The 24,650-nt window shown below is 36.2% G+C and overlaps 1 long non-coding RNA gene across 1 annotated transcript in view; it reads right to left on the minus strand.

The window, feature by feature from the left end:
- LOC138709154 (uncharacterized) overlaps positions 1–24,650 on the minus strand; it is a 45,795-nt gene that overhangs the window by 9,557 nt on the left and 11,588 nt on the right. The gene's annotated exons all lie outside the window — the stretch shown is intronic.

Below are 24,650 nucleotides of genomic sequence, written 5' to 3' on the forward strand. Positions count from 1 at the left end.
CTTAATAACACACGAAGTTTCCCCCGCACACACAAAGTCGGAATGTTATAACACCTATTACACACAGTTTCTTCCGCACATACGAAGTCTCTTTCGAAACTAAGTTACAAACGGGATTTTATAACGACTTAATAACGCTCGAAGTTACTTCCGCAGCTAAGCTACAACCGTGATGTGAGTAAAATCGTGTGTCACTGCGTATGACTGGGGTGTCAGAAGACATCAAATGCGGAGCACTCCGTGCAGTTAGCATTGTCTTCCCGTATGCCACGTGTATGTCCGTGAACACGTGTGTTGTATCTTCTGTTTCTTTATTTCGCAGTGTGCATTACTCTTTAAAAGATCTCCTTCACGTCACCCTACTTCCATTTTTATGACATATCTTAGGACTGTACATTATTACGGTCACACACAATTGTAATGCGCATGAGAAGAAAATTTATAGCAGTGCCATAAAGTTAACTTTTATTCCTGCGTCGATTTTACAACAGGCCATATTGTTCGACAGTAACAATCGGAAGTACGGTGTGGGTGAAGGGTTTGCTGAAAGGCTGTATGAAGACTTAATTTCTCGTGGTTCTGTAGAAGGGTCATTGGGATTGTACGACAGATTAGACATGCTCTTCCCTTGTCAATACACGAATTTCTGAAGCATCTCCAAGTAAAAAGGAGTTTTAAACATGACCCAAAACACAACTCAAAGAGGCAATTTGTTTGTAACATATTTCAGAGATCTGTCTTGTAAAATAATTGTGTTTCTTTTTTTACCAAATGAAGTTGCTGTGAAGGGTTTACTGGAACGCTATTGTATAGATTTTATTATTGAAGGAAACCTTTGGTCTAAAATGAAAGAAAAATAATGTGTACTCTCAAAGAACGGTATTTTGAAAAGAGTATAAGTAAACACAGCTATCATAAAAGTTCTTTTTTTCTTGGTTTTTCAGAATGCTTATTGGACGTTACGGCAATTTAAACTTGACCCTTATATCCCAAAATACAACTCAAAGTGGAAATGTCTTTATAAACAATACTGATTTGTGAGGTCTGTCCTGCAAAAGAATTGTACGTTTTTTTACCAAACAAAATTGCTGTGAAGGGTTTGCTAGAACGCTGTTGTATACATTTTATTATTGAAGAATTCTTTAGGTCGAAACTGAAAGAAGAAAAATGTATGTACTTTTAAAGAAAGATATTTTGAAGAGAGTTAAAAAAATGATCAACTCAGCTGGACTATACATAAGCAAAGCAATATTTATTGGCACCGTATTGTTTCTAACAAAATATGTCATATATATATATATATATATATATATATATATATATATTGGCATCGTATTGTTATAAATCTGTCATGATAATAATTTCCCATCTAAAAGTCAATCTCCTTCTGTACTTCACTCCCTCATAAGCACAAGTTAATTCTGTTGTTATGATTACATATACATACTGAGAATTTCAACCATTAGAAAAACGGGTTTTCCTTCAAATTTGAGAATGCCTTTCTCCCATTGTAGGCCTAAATCTTATCCAATAGAAAACAGAGTTTACGTTCTCCTAAACATGATAGATCACGTTTCTCAGATTATTAAATTTCGGGGGACGGGGGAAACTGAAAGGTGAATCTTAGGGTATGTTACAGTTTCATGTCTCAAAGTTTTTTTTTACCAACAAAAGAAAATTTTAACGCTAAAAGATAAGCGGTGTGGTACAAATTGCGATATCTTATAGCTAATTCGAGAGAAAAATTTCACTGCACTCATCATTGTCACTTGTTTTATTTTTAAATACATTAGATGCCTGGCTGCAAATTCAATTACCAGAAAGGAACTTAGTGGCGATATTTACTTTTTCTTCTGGTGAAGTAACAAAAAACAGGAGTAAGATTAAGACAATAGTATTTAAAATTAGCTTACGCATGTATCCATACGCATATGTAAATTTACATTGCGCTAAATTATTGTAATTCTCTACTGTAAAATGAATAACTTTGATTTGTTATTTCACTCTTTTTAAAGTCTTAATCTGTGTGTCCTTTACATGACATTTGATTTTCGCTTTTTATCTCATTCCTAAAAAATTAAAGCATAACCATTCATTTTACACGATTGTTTGTACTTTTACTATTTTATTTTTTGTTTTCTTTTGCATGATACTTATTCTTTATTTATTGTCAATTAGTAGATAAAAGTCTTTTGACATGTATATTCTTTGACTCACTGAGTCTCCTCTGGGAATTAGTAAAGCGGAAATAAATATTAATATAAATTTAAAGTTGAAAAAATATGGATTTCATAATAAGAAATTCCCAGTAACTAACAACAATGTTAATTCGTTTAGGCTGGAAAATTATTGGTCATGAATAGACCTCATGTCAGACGGCGCCAAACTTGCTACACTTACTGCTCTGTGTGGCCGCTTCCATTTAACTCAATGTGGTCTATAATTCCAGCTACATTTGTCGCAGAAAGTTGCTACAAATGTAGCTGCACGTGTAGCCACCCATGTCGCTACGTGTGGCCACCCAACAGCAGTAAATGTCACAGAAAAAATGGACCCGGACCCATTCGAGTTGCGACACGACCTTGGGATGCGCCAAACTTGCTACATTTACTGCTTCGTGTGGCTGCTTCCATTTAACTCAATGCTGCCTATAATTCCAGCTTCATTTGTCGCAGAAAACTTGCTACAAATGTAGCTCATGTGGCCGTACCCTAAGATGTGATCCAGCAGGCTGAGGATATTCAGGCAGTAAAAATTTTGTTCTATACAGCCTAAATAGGCTCTAAAAATTGAAACTATCGAAATTTGTATTAGCTTGTATTAACTGCTTAATTTAAATTTTATATACCGGTACTGTAGTTATCTCCTAATTCAGGGATCTTAATGTTAAATATGGGTGGTTTACTGTATTGCCAGTTTGTTCTTGATCTCAGTTCTGTCAAGATAAAATGAAACCATATTGAAACTGTTTAAAATGAAACCGTACTGAAAACTACTGAAACAACTTACTCTCCAGCTACATTACAGTTACTACTGTGTATTTCAAGGTTTTCTGGTGAAAATTTATGCCTCATTTCAGTCAGGATATTTCTAATTGAGAAAATGTCCTTTCAACTTCATAGTTAGCCTAATATTTTTACCCTTTTTAACTATGTTATCTTCATACTTCTATGCTGCACATATGTTCTTTTAGCCTCCTATTTTATACATGGATTCTGTATTTTAACATTTAGACTCTCACTACAACCACTATGCCTTTAAGTGATTATTATCACATTACTTTGTGATTGTACAGTTATTCATGTAATACTGTTTTTATTTTTTATTTTTTATTTTTTTTTTAATTGGGTTATTTTACGACGCTGTATCAACATCTAGGTTATTTAGCATCTGAATGATATGAAGGTGATAATGCCGGTGAAATGAGTCCAGGGTCCAGCACCGAAAGTTACCCAGCATTTGCTCATATTGGGTTGGGGGAAAACCCCGGAAAAAACCTGAACCCGGTAACTTGCCCCGACCGGGATTCGAACCCGGGCCACCTGGTTTCGCAGCCAGATGCGCTGACTGTTACTCCACAGGTGTGGACGTTTTTATTTTAATCTTCTTCAATTTCACATCATGCAGTTCATTATGTTTTGTTGTTTTGCCTTTTACCTATGTCTGTGCTCAAAGCATTACTATATACTAATAGACCTGAAGATGCCATTTATTGGCGAAAGCGCTAGTCATGTTTGATTGTGTAATGACCTAATGTAATTTTTGTATTATTTCTTAGATATATTGATGTACCGAAGTACATATGATATTTCCATGCAGATATTCTGCATCATCACATGATGACGCAGAATATCTGCATGGAAATATCATATGTACTTCGGTACATCAATATATATATGATATGCGTAATAAATCACTTTGTGATATAAGACGGCGCCCATACCGTCGGATCCCGGCCAATCAGTCACTCATCTGAGTGCACCTCAACACATGTATGGACTTCGGTCCTGTGTTCATAGACATCTATGACGTAGTGCAGAGGGCGGCCACCAGAGGGAACCCCAGAGATGGAGCTTAATCTGAGACGATTCTAAACGGCGTCGGGATTGTATCCGGCGTGGCTTAGTGGATAAAGCATCAGCACGTAGAGCTGAAAACCCGGGTTCAAATCCCGGCGCCGGAGAGAATTTTTCTCCGCTCCATCACTCTTTCATCATTATTTCTTAGGTTAATAAGACAGTTATTGAAGGATTATTATACTTATCTCATTTACTCTGCATGATTAGCAGTTACAGAAACGAATCGGCATTTTAGGAAATATCCTCTGTTTAATTATATTTTTATAATTATAACGTAACTTTATGAAAGAGAACAGAAATCATCTTTATTTATGGGGCTGAAAATCGTTGTGCTTGTACAACTGCTACAGTTTTCAATGAAATGCAACAACCTGACAAAAACTTTGGCCAACAGTATGTAATAGATCTAGTACGAAAAAAAAATTAACAGGCTTTGTATGCAACAAAATAATTTTGGATGAAGCTTTGCAGATTGTAGTACTAGATCATTTCGTTATGGATCACACCATTTCTATTCCAGAGTAGCTAAATTAACAAACATTTCAGTTGATTCCATAAGTAAAAATCTAAGAATGAATCTTTTTTTCCCCCACAAAGTACAAATTCACCAACAGCTCAGTGAAAACTATTAAGACAGAAGAATAGAATTTTGTTAACAGAGAATTAAAGATGAACCAAATTTGACAAAAAAAAATATTTGTTTTAGAGTCGAATAAACTTCTTTTCTTGAATGAATTTGCCAACATAATTGTAGGTACTGAGACAGTAAAAATCTAGCCCATATGTTTTTCAGAATGATCATACCTACTCGGTTTCCTCAGATCAATGTGTGACCTGTTATTCTTGGAGATGACATTATTGGATCGATTTTTAGTGAAGAAAACTTGACTGGATAATTGTATCTTAACATGTTAGGGAATGAAGTTCATCCACTTACAACACAGTGCTAGAAAGTGAAGGAAATATTGTGTTGGACGAACAAAATTTGCATTTCTAACAGAACAGAGCCCCCTCCTGTCACACTACCCATATTATGCATTACCTGTTTCTTTGAAATTAGATTGGTAGGAAGAGTGCTCTGTAATGATTGGCAAGATCTCCAGATCTGATGCCACTTGATTTCTTCCTATGGGGTAATTTGGAAATGGTTGTTTATAGAACTCCAACCGAAAATATTCAAGAACTCAGAAATGGGATGAGCAAGGAATGTAGGCATATTAGTCAAACATTCCATAAAGTCTGCAAAGAGTTTCAAAAATGCTGTATCATTGTCTAGTCAATAATGGAGCACATTTTGTAAATTTAATTTAAAGTGAATTTTTAAAAATTGTAATATTACTGAAAATAGATAGGTAATTATTTGTGACTTTATCTTAGTTATTTTACTTTACTTGTATCAGATCGACGAAATTCAATTTTTTTTATTGTGGGTAGATGAGGACTTACCCCACCTTTACAATGAAATGCAAGTTAGGAAGTGTCAGTTGAAATTTCAAAGTGTGTGAAACGTAATATGTAATGTTGTTTTTGAACTTCTCCATGTCTAAATCGGCGTGTTTTTTTAGTTGAAATCAGATTTACTTTAGGCCTAAATAAATAGTTATTGGGAGACACACACACACAGAGTGATTAGACAAACGTATTGGATTTTTGTTCAAAACCGTGTAGAATTGATTACCATTTTAGCATGTAGTGGAACAATATTGTACAAAGTATTCAAGTAAATGAAATAACTTTTTTCATATTTAAAGAAAAAACACACATGTTAGGTCAATTATACAGTGTTCATAGATTTGATAAGATACATTAAAGGTGATATATTACAGTTATATGAACACTAATATTATTATCACCTTTAATGTATCTTATAAATGAAATAACATATAGGCTACAGTAGAACCCTGATTATCCGTCACCCTATTAACCGATTGGTGGATTATCCGACCGTCTTTCTCTTGCTTCTTTTTTTTTTTTCGCTACAGAAACATATTATGAAGTAGATACTGTCGTATGTTATATTAGTATACTTATTTTTTCTAGAGAGTGTTATTACAAGCATTTACACTTACACAGTTTTGGTCTACTGTTCGAGTTGCCGTACTCTACAACTTCTACATAAAATATATTCCATGAGTGTCAAAAGAAAACGTGTTGTGCTAAGTATCGAACAAATTGCAAACAATTAAGTGGTTTGGGGAAAGAGAAATTGTGGGTCATCTCGCAATACAATACGAGACTGATGTTACAACTATGCGCTATTTAATAAAAATCAAGAGTAAAGTGTATATGGTATGTAAATCTACAATATGAGACCTCTACTATTCCTATCCTTCCGCTGACAGCCATTAAAAGGAGTTTTTTTTACCCCTTAAAAACACATCGTTGAAAACCGAACTTAAATTAGTGAACTTCTGATTCACTACCAAGCGTATTAAACATAAGACCACGGAGAAAAGGACGAAAGTTCAGTGTTATTCACTTAATTTACGAAAATATTTATGGTACGGATTATCCAATTTTTTCGGTTAACTGTTCAGTCAACCCCCTTCATTACTAATAGGAGTTCTACTGTATGATTAAATGTAAGAAATTAGAGGTCTCTCTTTACACTTTTTAAATCCAAAGGATAGTTCATTCTTGGTTACATGTAATAAAACTTCATTTTCATGGAAAAATGCCTCCCATAACATTAGTCATACTTTTAATGTTCGTTCTTGCCACATTCATACAGATTAGACTTAGATGGACCAGGTTGTCATTACAACATATGTTCAAAATACAGTAAGAGCCTGATATAGCGCGGTCTGATTTACCGCGAATTCATACAGATTAGACTTAAATGGACCAGGTTGTCATTACAACATATGTTCAAAATACAGAGTAAGAGCCTGATATAGTGCGTTCTGATTTACCGCGAATTCATATTTAATGCGGAGAAAGTATGTCCTCCAGTAAAGAATATAAAATACATTCAGTGAAAATCAATTTAAAAAATCAATGTACAAGATAATACTGCATAGAGCGTTTCTGCAGAATAATGTGCTGCAGAACATCGCTTAGAACCGGTTTAGCTATATTCGACCGGTCGCAGATCAACCAGCAAGGTTGGACATTCGTTCGAATATCTGGCCTTGAAGCGGTTGCACCTGGCTAGACAGAACCAAACGCATTTCATCGTACAGGAACTCTGACATTTTGTAACTACACAAATGGAGTAACAATTGAAGGAAATTTACTTTTCCTAATTAAAAAAAAAATGTTAGCTTGAAATTCTTAGGAAAATATTTGGGACTAAAAGGGATGAAGTTACAGGAGAATGGAGGAAGTACACACTGCAGAACTGCATGCGTTGTATTCTTCACCTGACGTAATTAGGAACATTAAATCCAGGGCAAATAGCACATATGGGTAAATCCAGAAATGCATATGAAGTGTTAGTTGGGAGGCCGGAGGGAAAAAGACCTTTGAGGAGGCCAAGACATAGACGGGAGAATAATATTAAAATGGATTTGAGGGAAGTGGGATATAATGATAGAGACTGAGACTGGGTTAATCTTGCACAGGATAGGTGACCGATGGTGGGTTTATGTGGGGGCGGCAGTAAGTTAGCTTGAAATAGGATTATGATTGATTGGACACTTTGGTAAATTCATCTTCATAACTAGTGTATAAATCAACTAATGGACACCAGTAACAACAAAGGAAATAAGCGTAATGCATAGATGAAATCTGACATGTAAACAAATACAAGAATAAAATAAATTACAATTACTTACAAAATAGAAGAGCAAATATGTACACACTTACTATTGTAACGTTCATACTTTAAGCTCAAAATACATAGACTATCTCTGAAAGATAGGTGTTAATTTAGCCTATGTATTTTAATTATTCTAAGTGGATGTATTATTATTTCTCTAATAAGTTATTTTAGGGAGATAAAAAGTTATTAACAAAAATAAAGGCACTCTCAAGTCTAATGATTGTAGCTTCATGATGCATGCTTCAATCAATGATGAGAGAGGAGGAAATATCAACTGAAAGATACACGATGATAATCGCGTCCTTGCAACGATTCTTAGAACTCCTGGATGGCTCAATATGATAATCTTTTATGAGCCATCCATCCGAGTGAGACTCGGACATTCGTTAAACCAAGCACATGGACCACTCCATGAGACACAAGAGCTTCACATACTGTCTATATATCGCCAGGCGTTCAGTAGCAATATATCTTTTCTATCTTTTGTAACCGGTTATGCAGAACTCTAATGTGCTGCATCAGCAGTTATATATACACAATGCATAGCCCTTAGTGGACAATGACCTTTTCTTCAGGGTTGTAAAACTGCATTCCAAGGGATTTTGCAAGGATAACAAGTTGTGAACGCATTTTTATTTTAGTTTTCTCAAATCTTGTAAAGTAAAAGTTCTACCACAGTGTAGTATATACAGTCACGAAGCTCAATATGCAGGGAATATGCATCTATAGATAGCTGCTAACCACTAGGATTGTTACTATCGCCTCACCACAGACAATGCAAAATAGTACCGGCACCGTCTATTGTTCCTAGTACCCTCAACAACTCAAGCTTCCTGACTGTATATACTAGACTGTGGTTCTACTGTACAATACTAGTCTGTGTCACATGTTCTGAGTGTTAAGTTGTTCAGTTTTAGTCTTGTCACACGTTCTGAGTTTTAATTTAATTAAACGTAAAGTGCAGTAATGTCGCAAAAACGAAAAGCATATTCACTGAGTGAAAAGCTTAAAATAACTGACTGTGTAAAAAGCGGAGAAACAAAGGCGAAATTGTCGCGGTAATGCGACATTCCAGAAAGTTCAATTAGAAGGTGAAAATATCATAATTGTTACAGGAATGAAAATGGTGGTGAAAATGAAGAAAACGATGATGAAGATGTTGGTGAAACTGATGTAGAAGAGAAAGACAATATTCCAAGTATTACTGAAGTGATATCTCATTTAAATAATGTAATGTCTTGGTTGGAAAGGCAAAATGAACCAAACAGTGTTCGTCTCCTCCATCTTACTAATATAAAACAATACGCATAGAAGAAACGCAGTGATTTAGTCCGCCAAACAAAACTTATGGACTTTTTTTAAGTCAGTGTAAAATCAGAATAGTTTATAAACAATGAAATGAACTGTTGCTGAAAACAATATAATAAGTTTTATGGAATAAACTGCAAAACTGGTGAGTGTTTAGTTTTATTAAATTATTTAAATTCACGTATAGAGTTATAGTGCATTAAATTACCGCCTTTACCCATCTCCATGTGACTTCTCACTTCCTTAACACATGGACTATAATCCAATATATCGCGGTTCAGCTATAACGCAGGGGTTAAATATGTCCCCCAACAACCACGCTATATTGGGCTTTTACTGTATGTTCATACCATTCTGCAATATCTTATTCGCGTGATAAAAGAATGACGAGCCAGTCAGAGCATCTGGGGTTTAATTGATGCATGCACTTCCCTTATGCTTCTCCTTTTCTGGTTGCATCTGTCCCACTCATACCGTTACACGGATTCTATAACAATGTAGTAAATGGACCATTTCAACAACATGAATGGCTTGATTTCATTAAAATACATGCAGTGTAATATTCTGAACATTAGTAGGGAGATTTTTGTACTTAACGAATATCAAATGATGATTGTCAAATACAAGACAAACTCAAGAAAACATAGAACATATACACAACACAATGAACTGTAACTCTCAATGGCTGTGCACAGGATGAGTTCACAATACAACTGGTGACTGCACCGGTCCTGTACACACCAAACATCATACCATTGACAAAGCATAAAAACTCGTTGTGTTTCCAAATAAAAGAAACGTGCTTCACTACTGCATCATAAAGTCGCAAGTATTGATATCTTAAAATGTACAATGGGGATAATGAGTATTTCGTACTAATTGATGAGTAAATCCTAGAAATGTATTAAATTATCAGTAACTCAATTCCTCAATAAAACTTGACTCGTGCCCTTTTTTTCGACCGTACCATTGAATATTGTTATATGTAATCCAAAGGTCTGCTATTAATGATTGTTGAATATTAGACTATTTTTTTATATATTGGTTAATATCTTTTTTCATGGAGGAAGTTACACAATGCAGAACTGCACGCATTGTATTCTTCACCTGACATAATTAGGAACATTAAATCCAGACATTTGAGATGGGCAGGGCATGTAGCACGTATGGGCGAATCCAGAAATACATATAGAGTGTTAGTTGGGAGGCTGGAGGGAAAAAGACCTTTGGGGAGGCTGAGACGTAGATGGGAGGATAATATTAAAATGGATTTGAGGGAGGTGGGATATGATGATGGAGACTGGATTAATCTTGCACAGGATAGGGACCATTGGCAGGCTTATGTGAGGGCGGCAGTGAACCTGCGGGTTCCTTAAAAGCCATTTGTAAGTAAGTTGTTGTAAGTAAATTCTTAAATGAGTAGTTGACAGTGAAATGTTTGTGCTGATGGTGTATTACTGGCAATGATTAAGAGGCTTAAGAAAAAAAGACGTGAAAGTAATATTTTGTCCTTTGTCTCTATGACTCATGCAGTGTATGTGATTTTTCAAACAACCACTGGTTTTCACTCTTGAGTTAAACCATAAGTAGATTTAGGAGACATGACAAGTAGCTTCCATCCTCGTCTGAGATGCTTGAGAGGGTGGGTAGGCCATTGTCCGTCATTTGGCCACTATGTAGTTCCTGCATATCCAGAGAACAGTGCATAAACAGTGCAAGCCACCAAGTTTTCCTGCGCAAATGTGACGTCACGTGCATGGGGATTGAAGACAAAATCTTTCTCACTTGGCACACCCACCTGAGGCGACTATAACAAGCTCGAAGTGACCAAAAGTATTCCGACTCTTGAACAGAGTCATTTTGACTCACTACATTTTACCTCAACTTTCCACTATTCACTCCATATCACTTTTTTGATTTCACTTCCCAACATTCATCTCAGCTCTTCCTTCAAGTACCTCTTAAGTCTAAAAGTCGCGAGCTGGACCTGTTGATCCCTTGTTAGCAGGGTTTACCAGTTTCCCCACTCCTGACATCGAAAATTCGTGAGCTAGACTCGATCCCTTGATGCCCAGACACTTGTTTTCACTTTTGAAAGTCACGAGCTATGTTCGTTTTATCCTATGATTGTTATAACTAACCTCGAACTCAGAGTCCATCTCTCTCTTTTGTCCACACATTGTACCTTCAGGACAAGCCTCTCTCTCTCTCTCCTACTGAGGCACTCTCGTTACCTCTGTTTTCCTGTAGCCTCAGCTCTACCTCATTATCTAACCCTCCCCACATCAAAGTCCAAGGGCGAATTTCTGAATTACAAATTTATATCTCACCATTCTTGTTTCCCCTATTCTGAGAACCAAGACAAAACTTCAATTTTTTGTTTTTGTTTTAATGAATAAATTTTTATCTCTTACAACAGAATTATCTTTCTTATCACAATCTCACATCCCCCTTCCACAAAGCTTCGGCCCTCTTGTTCGTCATCCTGTTTCCACTTTGATGCCAGAGAGACAGAATGAAGATCGGAATATGACAATATTCTAGTAAAAGAGTAAATGATGTTTTTATGATACATAAGTTATTTAGTCATACAAGTATGTTTTGTGGATTTCACAAGAATTTAGTTCATGTTAGCTTGTTTTGTACTTAGTTCTCGCTTTGAACTATTAATTACAAGACATACAGAAATGAAACAATTTATTATGCATCTAAATAAGATAAGCTTTCACTTTATGCGTTACAATTACACCATTTTTTGTAACCACATTAGTATGCAACTTGTTATAAATTGTATGGTTTGTGTAAGGGTTCCCAATGTCCTGATTTTCCTGGGACATTCTCGTTTTCTTAAGTTTTTCAGACTTCTGTTCAAGTGTCCCAACAAATGGTCTTTGGGATAGGAAATGTCTCATTTTGTTATTATGATTATTTCCTCAGTTCCGATTATATTTCATAATGAGCTCTGTGTTTCAGCAGAAGCCAATCATATGATAGGCTATTTTAGAAGAAAATTTTCACTCTGGCACTGGGGACCGAACCCAGAACTTCAGCTCAATGCTCTGAATGCTCTTACCAACTGAACTATTCTGGAGACTGTCCACAGCACTGGCTCGTACTCTTCTTATTCTCCTTTGGCTTTATTCCATGTTTTTATGAGATGTCATAGTACATCTTCAGATATCACTACACAGTCGTACTGCAGTGTAAATTGATAAGCAGTATGTAAATTGTTGGAATACCCCAGACACCAAAGTAACTTAATATATAAATGCACTCCTGTATAGTGATGTCTGAAGACGTACTATGACATAATGTCATAAAAACATGGAGTAAGGCCAAAGACGAATAAAGAGAGTTTGAACCAGTACTGTGGATGGTCAGCTCAGTTGGTAAGAGCATTCAGTACATACAGCTGAAGACCTGGATTCGACTCCCAGTGCTGGAACAAAAATGTTCTCCTAAAATATCATATGATATGTTAACAGATAAAAATTGTATGAAATAAAATGTCATAATATAATTAATAGAAGCCATCCAGTTAAAACTGTCTTCTATTTTTTTTAAGTAAGCAACTTGATATTTTGCTACCGCGACAGCTGCAGAGCAAAGCAGCTGTTTCCTGAGTGTTGTCTGTGGCATGGGTATACCCAGGATATGCCATATCTAGGTGCATGTATGAGATACTGATCTTGACTCATGCCATCCATAATGTTGTCATTATAACGACTTTGTCACTAGGTTTGGCTACTTTAAACAATTTCCCAGGAGTGAAATAAATGAAACTTTTTATATTGTTTAATAGTAATTTATAGCATAAGAGAATAAAATTATATTTTATCTGCGTGAAAAGTTTAACGACCAAGATGAAGCTGAAGATGATGATTTCTACAAGCACATAAAATCTGTTTACTTTCGTGTGGTGTACATTATTTTTCTTATTACTAGTTTCTAAACCAGAGTATATAAGAAAATTGTAATTTTAAATTGTAGGCCTATTGTTGTTAATATGTTGGTTGTCAAGAAAAGAGTGATTTAAAACTTTTAACAATGAATTAAAATTTTTAATTTTCTGCTACAAAGAAACCTAATGTTTAGATTGCCAAGGATGACGAAACAAAAACCAGTTTAAATGCTAGTAATGGAAAAATAAAATACAAATTTTCTGCATTTATAACATGGTATTTTAGCGACTTGTCACTGCTGTTTAACAACTTTTTCACAAATGTGGGTGGTAATATTGGCAACTTTCATGTTGATGGACACCTCGTGGTTTTGTGCTGTCACTTTGCTATGTACTGGTGAACAAAACCACGTGTTTACAGTTTGTTTCATGTGTATTTAGCTAGCGCAGACTGCTCGAGAGGATATGTGTTTTCAGTGCCACTTTAAAGGAAAAATTTATTTTCAAAAATAAGTGTTATTGATGGTGATGATGTTAAAAAATGAAGTGTACAATGTATAAGGCTGTGTAAGTTACGGGGGAAAGTCCCATACAGATGACCATATGAGGAGTTTAAGTGAAACACTGACATCTTTTTTTAGAAAGAAAAGTTTGGAAGACAAGAAGAGCTAGCTGCACAAGAGGCCACTTTCATGCATTATACTGTAAAAAACAGTCTGAGCTTCCAGTAAGTGGACTGCACTTTTTTACAGGAATTCAATGATACGAGATTTATATGTAAGAAAACCAAATGCCAAGCTATTGTAGTGAAAGTCTGGGCTCCACAAGTGATTAACGAAATCAAAGAAGATCTTAAAAACACAAAATTCTGTTGTTTAGGTATAGATGCTTCCAGTACTGTCACGGTAATTTTTCGCTTGGTCATATGCCCCACCCCTTGTCTTCTCCCTTGAAATATATTTTACTCTGTGTTGAATCTTTCGTACACTACTTTTAACACTTGAATATAAATAATTGATTAAATAGCGATCTTACTCACACACAACAACAAATACTACACCCAAACAGAAGGATTGCCAATGGGATCTCCCATATCTAGCATACTAGCAGAGATATTTTTACACAACATAGAACAAACATACATACTCAACAATGAACACAACAAATATGCAGACAACATAATATACTGGCACAGATACGTAGACGACATACTCATACTATACAAAGGAAACAAACGACAAATACACAAACTACACCAATACTTAAACAAAATACATCCAAAACTCCAATACACACTGGAACTTGAAAACAATAACTCCATAAATTTCCTAGACATCACCATAACAAAAGTTGACAATAAATACACCTTCAAAATATACAGAAAACCAACCACCACCACACACATACACAATACATCTAATCACCCCACACAACACAAACATGCTGCATTCAGGACATAGATTACTCAACATACCCATGAGCCAGCAACACTACAATGAAGAAGTGAACACAATCAAATACATAGCACAAGAAAATGGTTACAACCCAAACATAATAGACAACATCATAAGGAAGACAAAACAAAAACTCAACAAACACAAAAACACACAAGAACACAAGAAATACATCACACTAACATACGAAAACAAAAACACACACTAGATCGCATCCTCATTCAGAAAACAGAAATGCAACATAGCATACAGAACAGAAAACACACTACAAAGACATCTCAACACACAAACAACACAAACAAATAAATACTACCACGCAGGCATATACAAACTCACATGCAATAGTTGCGACAGTTTCTACATTGGACAGGCAGGCAGATTATTTCAAACTCGATACAAAGAACACATTAAAGCAATAACCAGAGGACACAATACATCTACATATGCAGAACACATAACCAGTGCTAACCACACATACAATAACATAAATACAGACATGGAAATCCTACACATACAACCCAAAAACCAAAAACTCAACACACTAGAACAATATAAAATATACAGACACACTAAAACACATCCCAGTCAAATTCTCAACACACAGATCAATTTCAGAACACACACACTATTTGACACGACTCTTCATCACACGAACGCACCCACACAACAGGCAGCGAAGTTGAAATGGCGCCGAGACACAGAAGGCTCTGAGGTTGGTATCAAGTAGCACCAAAACAGCTGTAAGCCGCACATGCTTACATAATTAACACGAGTAAGATCACTGTTTAATCTGTTATTTATATATTTTACTCTCCTGTCTCTATCTCTCCAACTGTCATTTAATGATTTTTGTAATATTAAAGAAGAAGTAAAGAAATTGTTTTGCTTTACATTTTAATTGTACAACAAGTTTGATTTAAAGAATACACCAAGTAGCACTACTGTAGATGCACACTTGTGTGGATGAATCTTGGAGTGTGTATTTGCAATACTTCTTGTTTTTCAACCATTATTTTATGTAATTCTGGATCCCAGTGCTGCAGAGGTGGACAATTTTTGTTTATGAACATCAAACAAAATACATTAGGAACAGCAACAGATGATCTAAAATTTGTACAGATCTCTGTGTACTAAACTTAGGCACCCATATGCCGTATGGCTCCGTACAGACAAAATTTTCTTTTCTCCATACGATTAATTATTTTTAGAAGTAATGTAAAAGCTGTTCTTTTTTATGGATCAGAGACTTGGTTCTCAAATAAAACTATCAATGCAAAATTGCAAACCTTTGTCAACAGATGCCTGTGAAGAATTTTGAACATTCTTTGGCCAGTAATAATAATAAGTGATAAAAATCTATGGCGATTAGCAGATGAAGATCCAATTGAAGTACAAATCAGAAGGCACAAGTGGAGGTGGATAGAATATTCGTTAAGGGAACCGAGGGAGGCTATTGAAAGACAGGCATTAGAGTGGAATCGCCAAGGAGCCCGAACAGTGGGACGCATAAGAGGTACCTGGAGGAGATCTGTGAGAAGAGGTTGAGAGCACTGGAAAAGTGTGAAATGGGGTCAAGGCTATTTATTGCTGCCAATTGTGTCCGACGGAGATCTCTCATTGATGCCCTATGCTCCACTACTACTATACGATTAATTAAAAAAATTGTAGGTTCCCATACAATGTATGGCCTCCATGACAGCACTGGATGCTTCTAATCAAATAGGCCTACCTGTGAAAGTTGTGTTTGTTGTAAGGTATTTTATGCCAGAGAGTGGCATTGCCACAGAAATTCTTTAAGTTCTGAGCCTTTCTGGCGAAATATCAGACCTACTTACAAAACCTTCTTCAAAGCAGCTGAAATGTAAAGTAATAGGTATATCAGCAGATAACACCTAAAGACGACCTTGAAAGGAGAGGCAAAAACAAAATGTTTTCTAAACTTAAAGAAAGATTGGGAAAAAAAGGTAATAGATGTCGAATGCACTGCACACATTGTGCATAATGCTGTTTAAAACTGTTGCACACCGATATTCAAGCAATTTTAGGAAAAACATCCAGTATTTTCACCACTTCACAATTCGAGTAGAAGAACTCTAGATATTTTGTAATTTTGTGGGAATTGGATACAAAATGTATTGGGTTATAGTAAGACAAGCTGGTTGTCATTAGGACCAGCTTTAAGTCTTTTCCTTGAAATGTACCATAAACTCAAGTCTTATTTCTTGAGTCAACACAAATGTCTTAATATCTTGCTTGAGCTTTTCAGTAATGAAATTTCTTTTTGAATAGTCTTGGTTTAATTACTTTAGATTCTTTCTAAGACACTGTTTCCAATTTGTATTCTACTGCAATAGACTACATCAAAGAAAGTTCCTTTGAACAATTTAACATACATATGAAAATGAAAGGAATGGGTTTCCTTGCATATCTCTGTGTCATGAGAGAAAATCTGACAATGTGCTGAAGAAATTAAGTTTTTTTTTCTTTTTTTTTGGCTTGTGCATGCAGGAACAAAGTCCCTTTGTTGGATATTGTTATGTTAGAACATATGCATCTGAAACCAAAGTAATAGTATGGAATAGTACTACTGTAATTGTAAAGTGACAGACAGAGGGAAAGAAATTTTCACTAATTTTAAGAAGGAACACAGCCATTATAGTGATGTGATATAGAGTTGCTTGTCAACTTATGTCTATTATTCTTGGGTCTAATGCTTCAATAAAGCAAGTGTTGTTGTGGACTAGTGAGAGGAACAGCCTTCATAGACACAGTAGGAGCAATGTTAACCATTAAAACACATAATAATGTATTGTGTTGTGGTTTTTTTTAACATTTTTTTCAGTTGTAGGCAACCTGTGGACCATATGTGACCCTTAGACTATTTTATGGCAGTCCCTGAGAGTTTGACAAAATATATAAAAATGTGGCTGCATTAGAGTTACCATTATTGTTTTCATCTTGCAGTTGTCGAGTTGTCGACATAAACTTCGCATTCACACTTTAAAAATTAACTGCATAAAATTTAAAAATGTATGTGAAGGAATGTTTAGATGTCCAATTTTACAACAACTGAGTTTTATAGTTGGTATAAAACATCAACCCACTTTTGATACCAGGTGGGGCCAAGTGTTTGCATGACAACATCCCTTAAATTAAATAAATAACGACTTCCCTGTGTTCACAATTTAAATTATGGTAACAATTAATATTAGAGGAGAAAAATTCGCTCCAGCACTGGGGATCGAACCCGGATCCTTGGTTCTACGTACCAAGTGCTCTCACCATTGAGCTATGCTGAAGTCCAATCCACAGCACCGGATCGAACTCCCCTCCTCTAGTGTTTTTCCCTTCATGGCCTGACTCCAAGTTGGGCATGTATGTTGACATTTTATATTAAGTCAACTGCTATTATACAAGGAGCGCACTCAGTTGAGTGACTTGCTGGCCAGTGTTATATCTGATTAGTAGTAGTAGTTATATCTGATTAGTAGTAGTAGTTATATCTGATTAGTAGTTTCTCATTGTTGAAGATGTATTTATTTATTTAAAATGCTACTGTACTCTCTACTTTTGATATAGGTTTTGGCTGATATATATAGTCTTTGAAAAAAGTTTTGTCGTGTCTCTTGGTGGTGGAAATGTTGGAGAATTGAATCGGTTATTTCGAAAACGTAACATATGACTTTTTCGCGCATGCTACTTTTTTTCAAGCAGAGTGCTTTTTACCCATTCCTTTAACATATTGTTAAAAATCAGAAAATCAGTCACATATTTCATATATATAAATAAATGAGAAACTGATTGCTGCTGAAGTAGTTTGCACAGAACTGATCATGATTCGTTTTCCTGCCTTTCTAACGTCCTCTCTGGTGGAGCAGTCAATAGCGTGCTGGGTTGCGTTCTCCGGGGCTGCGTTCGATTCCCGACCAGGTCAATTTTTTTTATTAACGTAACTAATTTTTATACATGTTACCTGTCTTAATTTTTTTTATAGTGGAACAATATTTCCGAACTCTGGCTTGACTAGGAGAACAAAAAAACGCTTGGGAGATCAATTTTCTTCCCGAAATAAAACAAAGATAAACAAATAAATTAAAGGAAAATAAAAAAATACACATGTGAACCTAATACTTTGTCCATATGCCACATGTGTCTATCACCGCCTGGCGTCTTCGGGGCATAGTGTCCACCAGATCACGGAAATAGTTCTGTTCCTCAGTGAGATCTTTCCAGGTAGCCAGAATTTGATCCCACAACTGATCTGGATTTTGAGGTGGTTGGTCTCGATATTTGTCGATCCTCCTCTTTTTTCAACTCAGTCCATATGTGTTCGATAATATTCAAATCAGGTGTCTTGGGAGACCAAGGTGTGAGTTCGATCTTGGGTCTTCCCGTGAACCATCTTTGAACTTTATGGCAGATAAGTCGGTGCCCCAAATCAGCCATCACGCCAGTGCCATCACGAGACATCCAGCTCAGCATGACACGCTACATCTTTCTGATCTCTGCCGTCGTTGGATATAGTGTCGATCATATCTGGTGCCAGGCTCACGATAAACGTTGGCACGTGATTCGCCATTGGATGGGATGGTTGTTTCGTCAGAGAAAATTACTCTTTCCCAACTGAATTGAAACCTATGTAACTGGTTGCGAAAGCTAGGCAGTCGACAGCATGTTCCTATGTCAAGGCTTCTTTGGCCGCAGTTTTTCGCGAACGAATATTATTTACCAGGGAAGTTGGCTGCAGCCCTTAACTGATTTGCAGAGTGAAATGGGTTCTCTTCATGAGCTCTGCAAAGAACCTCATCCTCTTCGCCTGTTGAAATATGCGGACGCTCTGTAGAATGGCGCCTTCCAAACTCCCCATAATTAGATGTCTATATGTCCACCTCTGTGCTGTCCTCACGTGGACCCCACACAGTCAACTCACCTTCAACACAGAATAGCCATTTGCCACCAGCGCAATAACTTGCTGTCTCCTGTCGACCATGTTCCTAGAGAATGGCCTGCTGTAGCTTACATCCTTAGTCAACAGTGTGACTATCAAATATAATAAAATATTAATAAAGATTTCAGTTACATATGGTTAAGGAATAACGATTTTCACACCCTATTACTTTACACATTACTGGGCACAACAAGACAGTTTATTTCCACAACTAATGCGAATCGTGTCCAATTAATTTGAAATAAATCAAGTTAATGTCCAATTTTGTGATATAGTGATATCCTGGAATATTGCATTGGTTCATGCAGAACGTTTCTGTTATGGACGGTTTTAGTCTAATGGAGAGAGCACCTGCTTCCCATTCAGTCAGTCGCGTGTTCGAACCTGCTGTCATGCATTTCTCTTTTTTCTATATTTCTTAAATTAATTTACTTCTTTATTTGTTAACAGTCTTTACCACACTACTTATTTAGGCTGAATTCTTTCCCTGGCACTTGTTCTAACTACTCAGGGATGACATACAACAAAACAAAACTCATTTTATTATCTTAACTAGTCGTTCTCTTGTGAGCCAGGTCTCTCATCCTCTGATCATGTGCACTGCCTCCTTTCTGGGACTTTTAAAGTATCTGTGCGACAAAACTTTTTTCTAAGACAGTATAACATAGGTAGTAGCCTAATCTCACTTGAAATGTGTTGGAGGAAGAATAATTGTTTGTGTACATCTGAAGTCTGATTAGTATAATTTGTTACTAATCAGTGATGTGTGCAATGGAGGTGGAAAGAAACTGGCCATCCTACCCCATTATCTCCTGGCTTAGTTCCCTCATGAGTGATTCATTTTTGGTATCACTTATGAGGTTTAAATCTGTCTTCGGACAGTTGACTAAACAACTGTAGTCTCGTGTAAAACTATATGGACTGTAAAACATCGAAGCATCAAAATTGTTGTTTGGCAAGTCAAGCATATGGACTTCGGTACCGGTATGTTACACTTTTTTTTATAAATACGACCCAACAGTTGATGCTACAAATAATATGTGGCCCCTTGATGGTGAAGGTTGTTGACTCCTGCTTTAGGTCATAAACTGTTGAAGAAGGTTCATTCTTCAGAAAAATAAGTACATATTTGACGAGAAAAAGCGATGAAAGTGATGAAGCAACCTCATCCACTAGCCAACTACTGTGAATATTATTAATGAAGATTAGAGCATGATGCTGTATGGACTCCAAAAGACAGATTAATTGTATGGAACTGACTTATAGGCTAATTCACACAGGGATAGTTTACAGAGTCAAGTGCTTGGAGCAAGTCGACTTTCCTTCAACTTTCCCCGTGTGATATGGTCGAGACAGTCAAGTTGTGACTTGGTGGTCAAGCAGAATTTGAGTTGACAACCCATCAACTTTTGTGTCCACTTTCCTGTCACATGACCAACTTGACTCCACCACTTCCTGCATGTGAATGCGAACTTGTAGCAACTTGGCAAGTAGAAAGTTTGTAGTTTTAGGTCTATTGTCGAAGTAAATTAATAATTATTAATAATGAGCGCCCCTAAGTGGAATTCCAACGATATCATAAAGTTATTGGAAGTGTATGAGAAGTATGAACTTCTATGGAATATACGTGACAAAGAATACCTCAATAAAAACAAGCGGGAATTATTATTCCAGAAACTAGTCAGTGAACTCATGGAACAAGGTTTCGAAAACATAGACGTAGAAATGGTTCGAAAAACGTTAAAAACCCTTAAAACAGGACTCATTCTGAGATGTTTCCTTTATTCTGCAGAACCTTCTTCAGCCAATTCTTTCAAGAAGGTATTAGATGCACCATGCATAATTCTTCTACGAATCCATTTCTTAACCCATGTTCTCTTTTCCTTGTTTTTAAGAATATTTTGTAATTCATATAATAACAAGGCGAAATAAAGGCATGACGTTTTAGTTTGCAGCCAGGCTACCAACATTAACATTACCGTAAGACTTTAGCATGAAAGTTTGCAAACTCCAAACTTTCATGCTTATGCTTATTTGATTTGCAAACAGAACACCATCGTGGAGCGCAGAAGTATACGACAGAATATGAGGAAATGGCATCATTGTTATGTTTCCATGGTTACCAAGTATGTTTGCTGTTATGTTTATGTTCCCATAGTGAATGATGTATAAGACTTCTTGATTTTACTGTAACATTTACATTCTAAAGTTAACATGTTATATTTAATTTTCATTGTGAATGAGCCTGTGCTTTGATTTCGTTGTCACATGTACATTTTCGACATTAATTGATACAAAACTAAGTGCATATGGTCAAGATTCAGTGTCTTGATTACGTAATTTATTACGGAATCTGAAATGTATTTTATTTGAGTTTCAGAATAACGCGTAAGTACTTGCATACAACCACTTATAACTTAAAAAAATGAAAAGCATACATGTACTTTAAATTCTGTAAATACGAAGTGAAAAGCAATGTTGGGTCTATATGACTATAGGATATTGGTAGTGTGTTTATGAGAATATATGTTGGCTAGATTGGAGAATGGGGTGATGTCATGTGGTCAGCGTATGTGAGAAGGTTAGTGGGTTAGTTGAGGTGATATCTCAGTGACATGAGGTCAACTTATGTGAGAAGGTTAGTGGGTTAGATGAGGTGATATCTCAGTGACATGAGGTCGACGTATGTGAGAAGGGTAGTGGGTTAGTTGAAGTGATAGGCAGTGAGTTTTATTTACTCGTCGTGTTGGTTTACGTCGGCCATGTTGTGACGTCAGAGAAAATTAAGTGATATCATATAATGAAAGAATCCCGTTCAAGACTAATTTTAATTTATTACCATTTAAATATTTTAAATGCCTGCTGGTTGAATGTGCACACCATCCCCAGAACAGCTACACTCTGCTTGACGAAGTGGAATGAGGTCTGGTCTGGTTGTCCTGACCGTACAAAAGAACATCCTCGGTTGAGAGTTACTGCTATAATTCTCTGCGTGTGCATGGTGGAGTGGTGGGGATACTCACTTCTCTCAAGCGTGCAGGTCGTCCTGTATACAGGCAGGTCAACTTGTCAATTGTAGCCTTATAAAATATTGTGTTTGACTGCTTGTGTGAGTGAATTTACTGTCTTTAGGTTTTATTAGAGTTCATAGTTGTGTGCCAGCGCAGGTGAACAATTTAAATTACGGTACTTATTTAATGATAATAGTACTTGGAAATGTATACTGTAAAATATTTTTTGCAAAAATCATTCTCTTCTCGCCCACTAGAAGAGAAATAATTACATATTGAATAAGGGTAGACCTACCCCACCGCTTCCGAATTTAGTGCAACAATATAAAACAAAAAGCGGATAATACACTAGACATTTTTCTGTTTCACAATATGAAAATATAGAATGGTTAGCAGATTGTGAAATTTCAAACAGGTTATTTGGTGGCCATGCTTATTGTTTTCTAACAAAAATGCCCCATGGTCAATCACTATAAAGTGAATGTCCGCAAACTACAGTGATTGGTCATTTATCAATTTTTGTTAGAATAATGGCAAATTTGCTCTAATTCTATAACATAGCCTATTCAGTTAAATGATGGTGATTTTTACAGGATTGATACTGTATTATAATGCCTAAGCCATGTAAAGTGCAGTATACAAGGGAAGCTTTACGAAACGCTATAGAAGCTGTCTGCAGTGGAATTGGTTTAAATGAAGCTGCCAGGAAGTTTGGTGTCCCAAAAGCAACCATAGCATTCAGAAAAAAGTATCCCATTGAAGGAAAAGTGTTGCTTGATCTTCGCCCAATGCTGTGTGAAGAAGAAGATACTCTAATACGATGGATAATTGTTTGTCACTGGAAGGGATTTCTCCGTAGAAAAGACGTCTTGGACAGTGAGAGAATATGTTGAAGAGAAGGGTTTAAAACACTTTTTATTAACAATCACCCTGGAGATGGTTGGTACAGGGCATTTCTAAAGCGTCATCCAGAAATTTTAAATCGTACACCAGAGTCTATCACAGCAGCTAGCTCTTGTGTTTCAGAATCCAACATCAGAGGTTGGTTTGAGAATGTTGGTGTCACACTAAAAGAGGAAGGGGTTTTTGATATACTGAAAGACCCTCGTTGTGTGTTCAATGGAGATGAGAAAAATTTTTTGCATTGTCCCTCTTCCAAAATCGTTCTTGCACCAAAGGGCACTCGGAATGTTTATGAAAATGATGTTGGACAAGCTAAATCTGCCATTACATACATGTTCAGTTTTTCTGCCTTGGGTGACATGGTTCCACCAATGTTGTTTTACCCTTACCAGAGAATACCTGCCAATATTGTGAGAACTGTACCTAAGAAATGGGGAGTAGGTCGGAGTGAAAATGGATGAATGACTGCAGAGGTATTTTATGAGTACTTAGGTAATGTTTTGTGTCCTTATTTAGTTACAAATGAAATATCTTTTTCAATAATTTTGTTCGTAGATGGGTATAAGACTCATCTTACCCTTCATGACAGTGAATTGTGTAGAGAATTGCAAATTGTTCTGGTTTCTCTTTATTCATACACTACAAGAATATCACAGCCATCTGATATCTCTGCATTCCAACCTCTCAAACGAGGTTGGATAGGAGAAGTTCGTTGTTGGCGTCAAACACATGAACACCAGCCAGTTACAAGACAGCTGGTAGCACCACTGTTGCAGAAAGCTATTAGTAACTCCCTCACTAAACAAACCATCCAAAATGGATTCCATTCTACAGGACCTTTTCCATGGAATCCCGATGCTATTGACTTTCGCAAGTGTATTGGCAAAGACTGTGAGAAGACACAGTCATGTGAAACATCTAACAATTCAACAGAAAAAATCATAACATTCGAACTTTTCAGTGCCATTGTCGGTTCAGAAAAACTTGATGTATTTCATGCCATGAAAGCTGCAGGACATAATATACCAGGCAGAGATCCAACTTCTACAGATCACCTGTACGCTATTTTCTGTGAACTTAGACCTGAATCTAGTGCTGAAGAATAATTGTCGAATCATTCAGATCCTCTATCCAATGTTTGCATAGCTACTGAAGAATCTAGACCAAGTACTAGCAACACTGAGAGCCAAGACTCATCACTTGCACAAATCTTACAGTCGCCTAATACTCCGAAGAGAAAGGGAAAACGAAACTGTGAACGTACGCCATTTATAATAACATCA

This window comes from Periplaneta americana, chromosome 11, assembly GCF_040183065.1.
Source record: "Periplaneta americana isolate PAMFEO1 chromosome 11, P.americana_PAMFEO1_priV1, whole genome shotgun sequence".
In the NCBI taxonomy this organism is placed as follows: Eukaryota; Metazoa; Arthropoda; class Insecta; order Blattodea; family Blattidae; genus Periplaneta; species Periplaneta americana.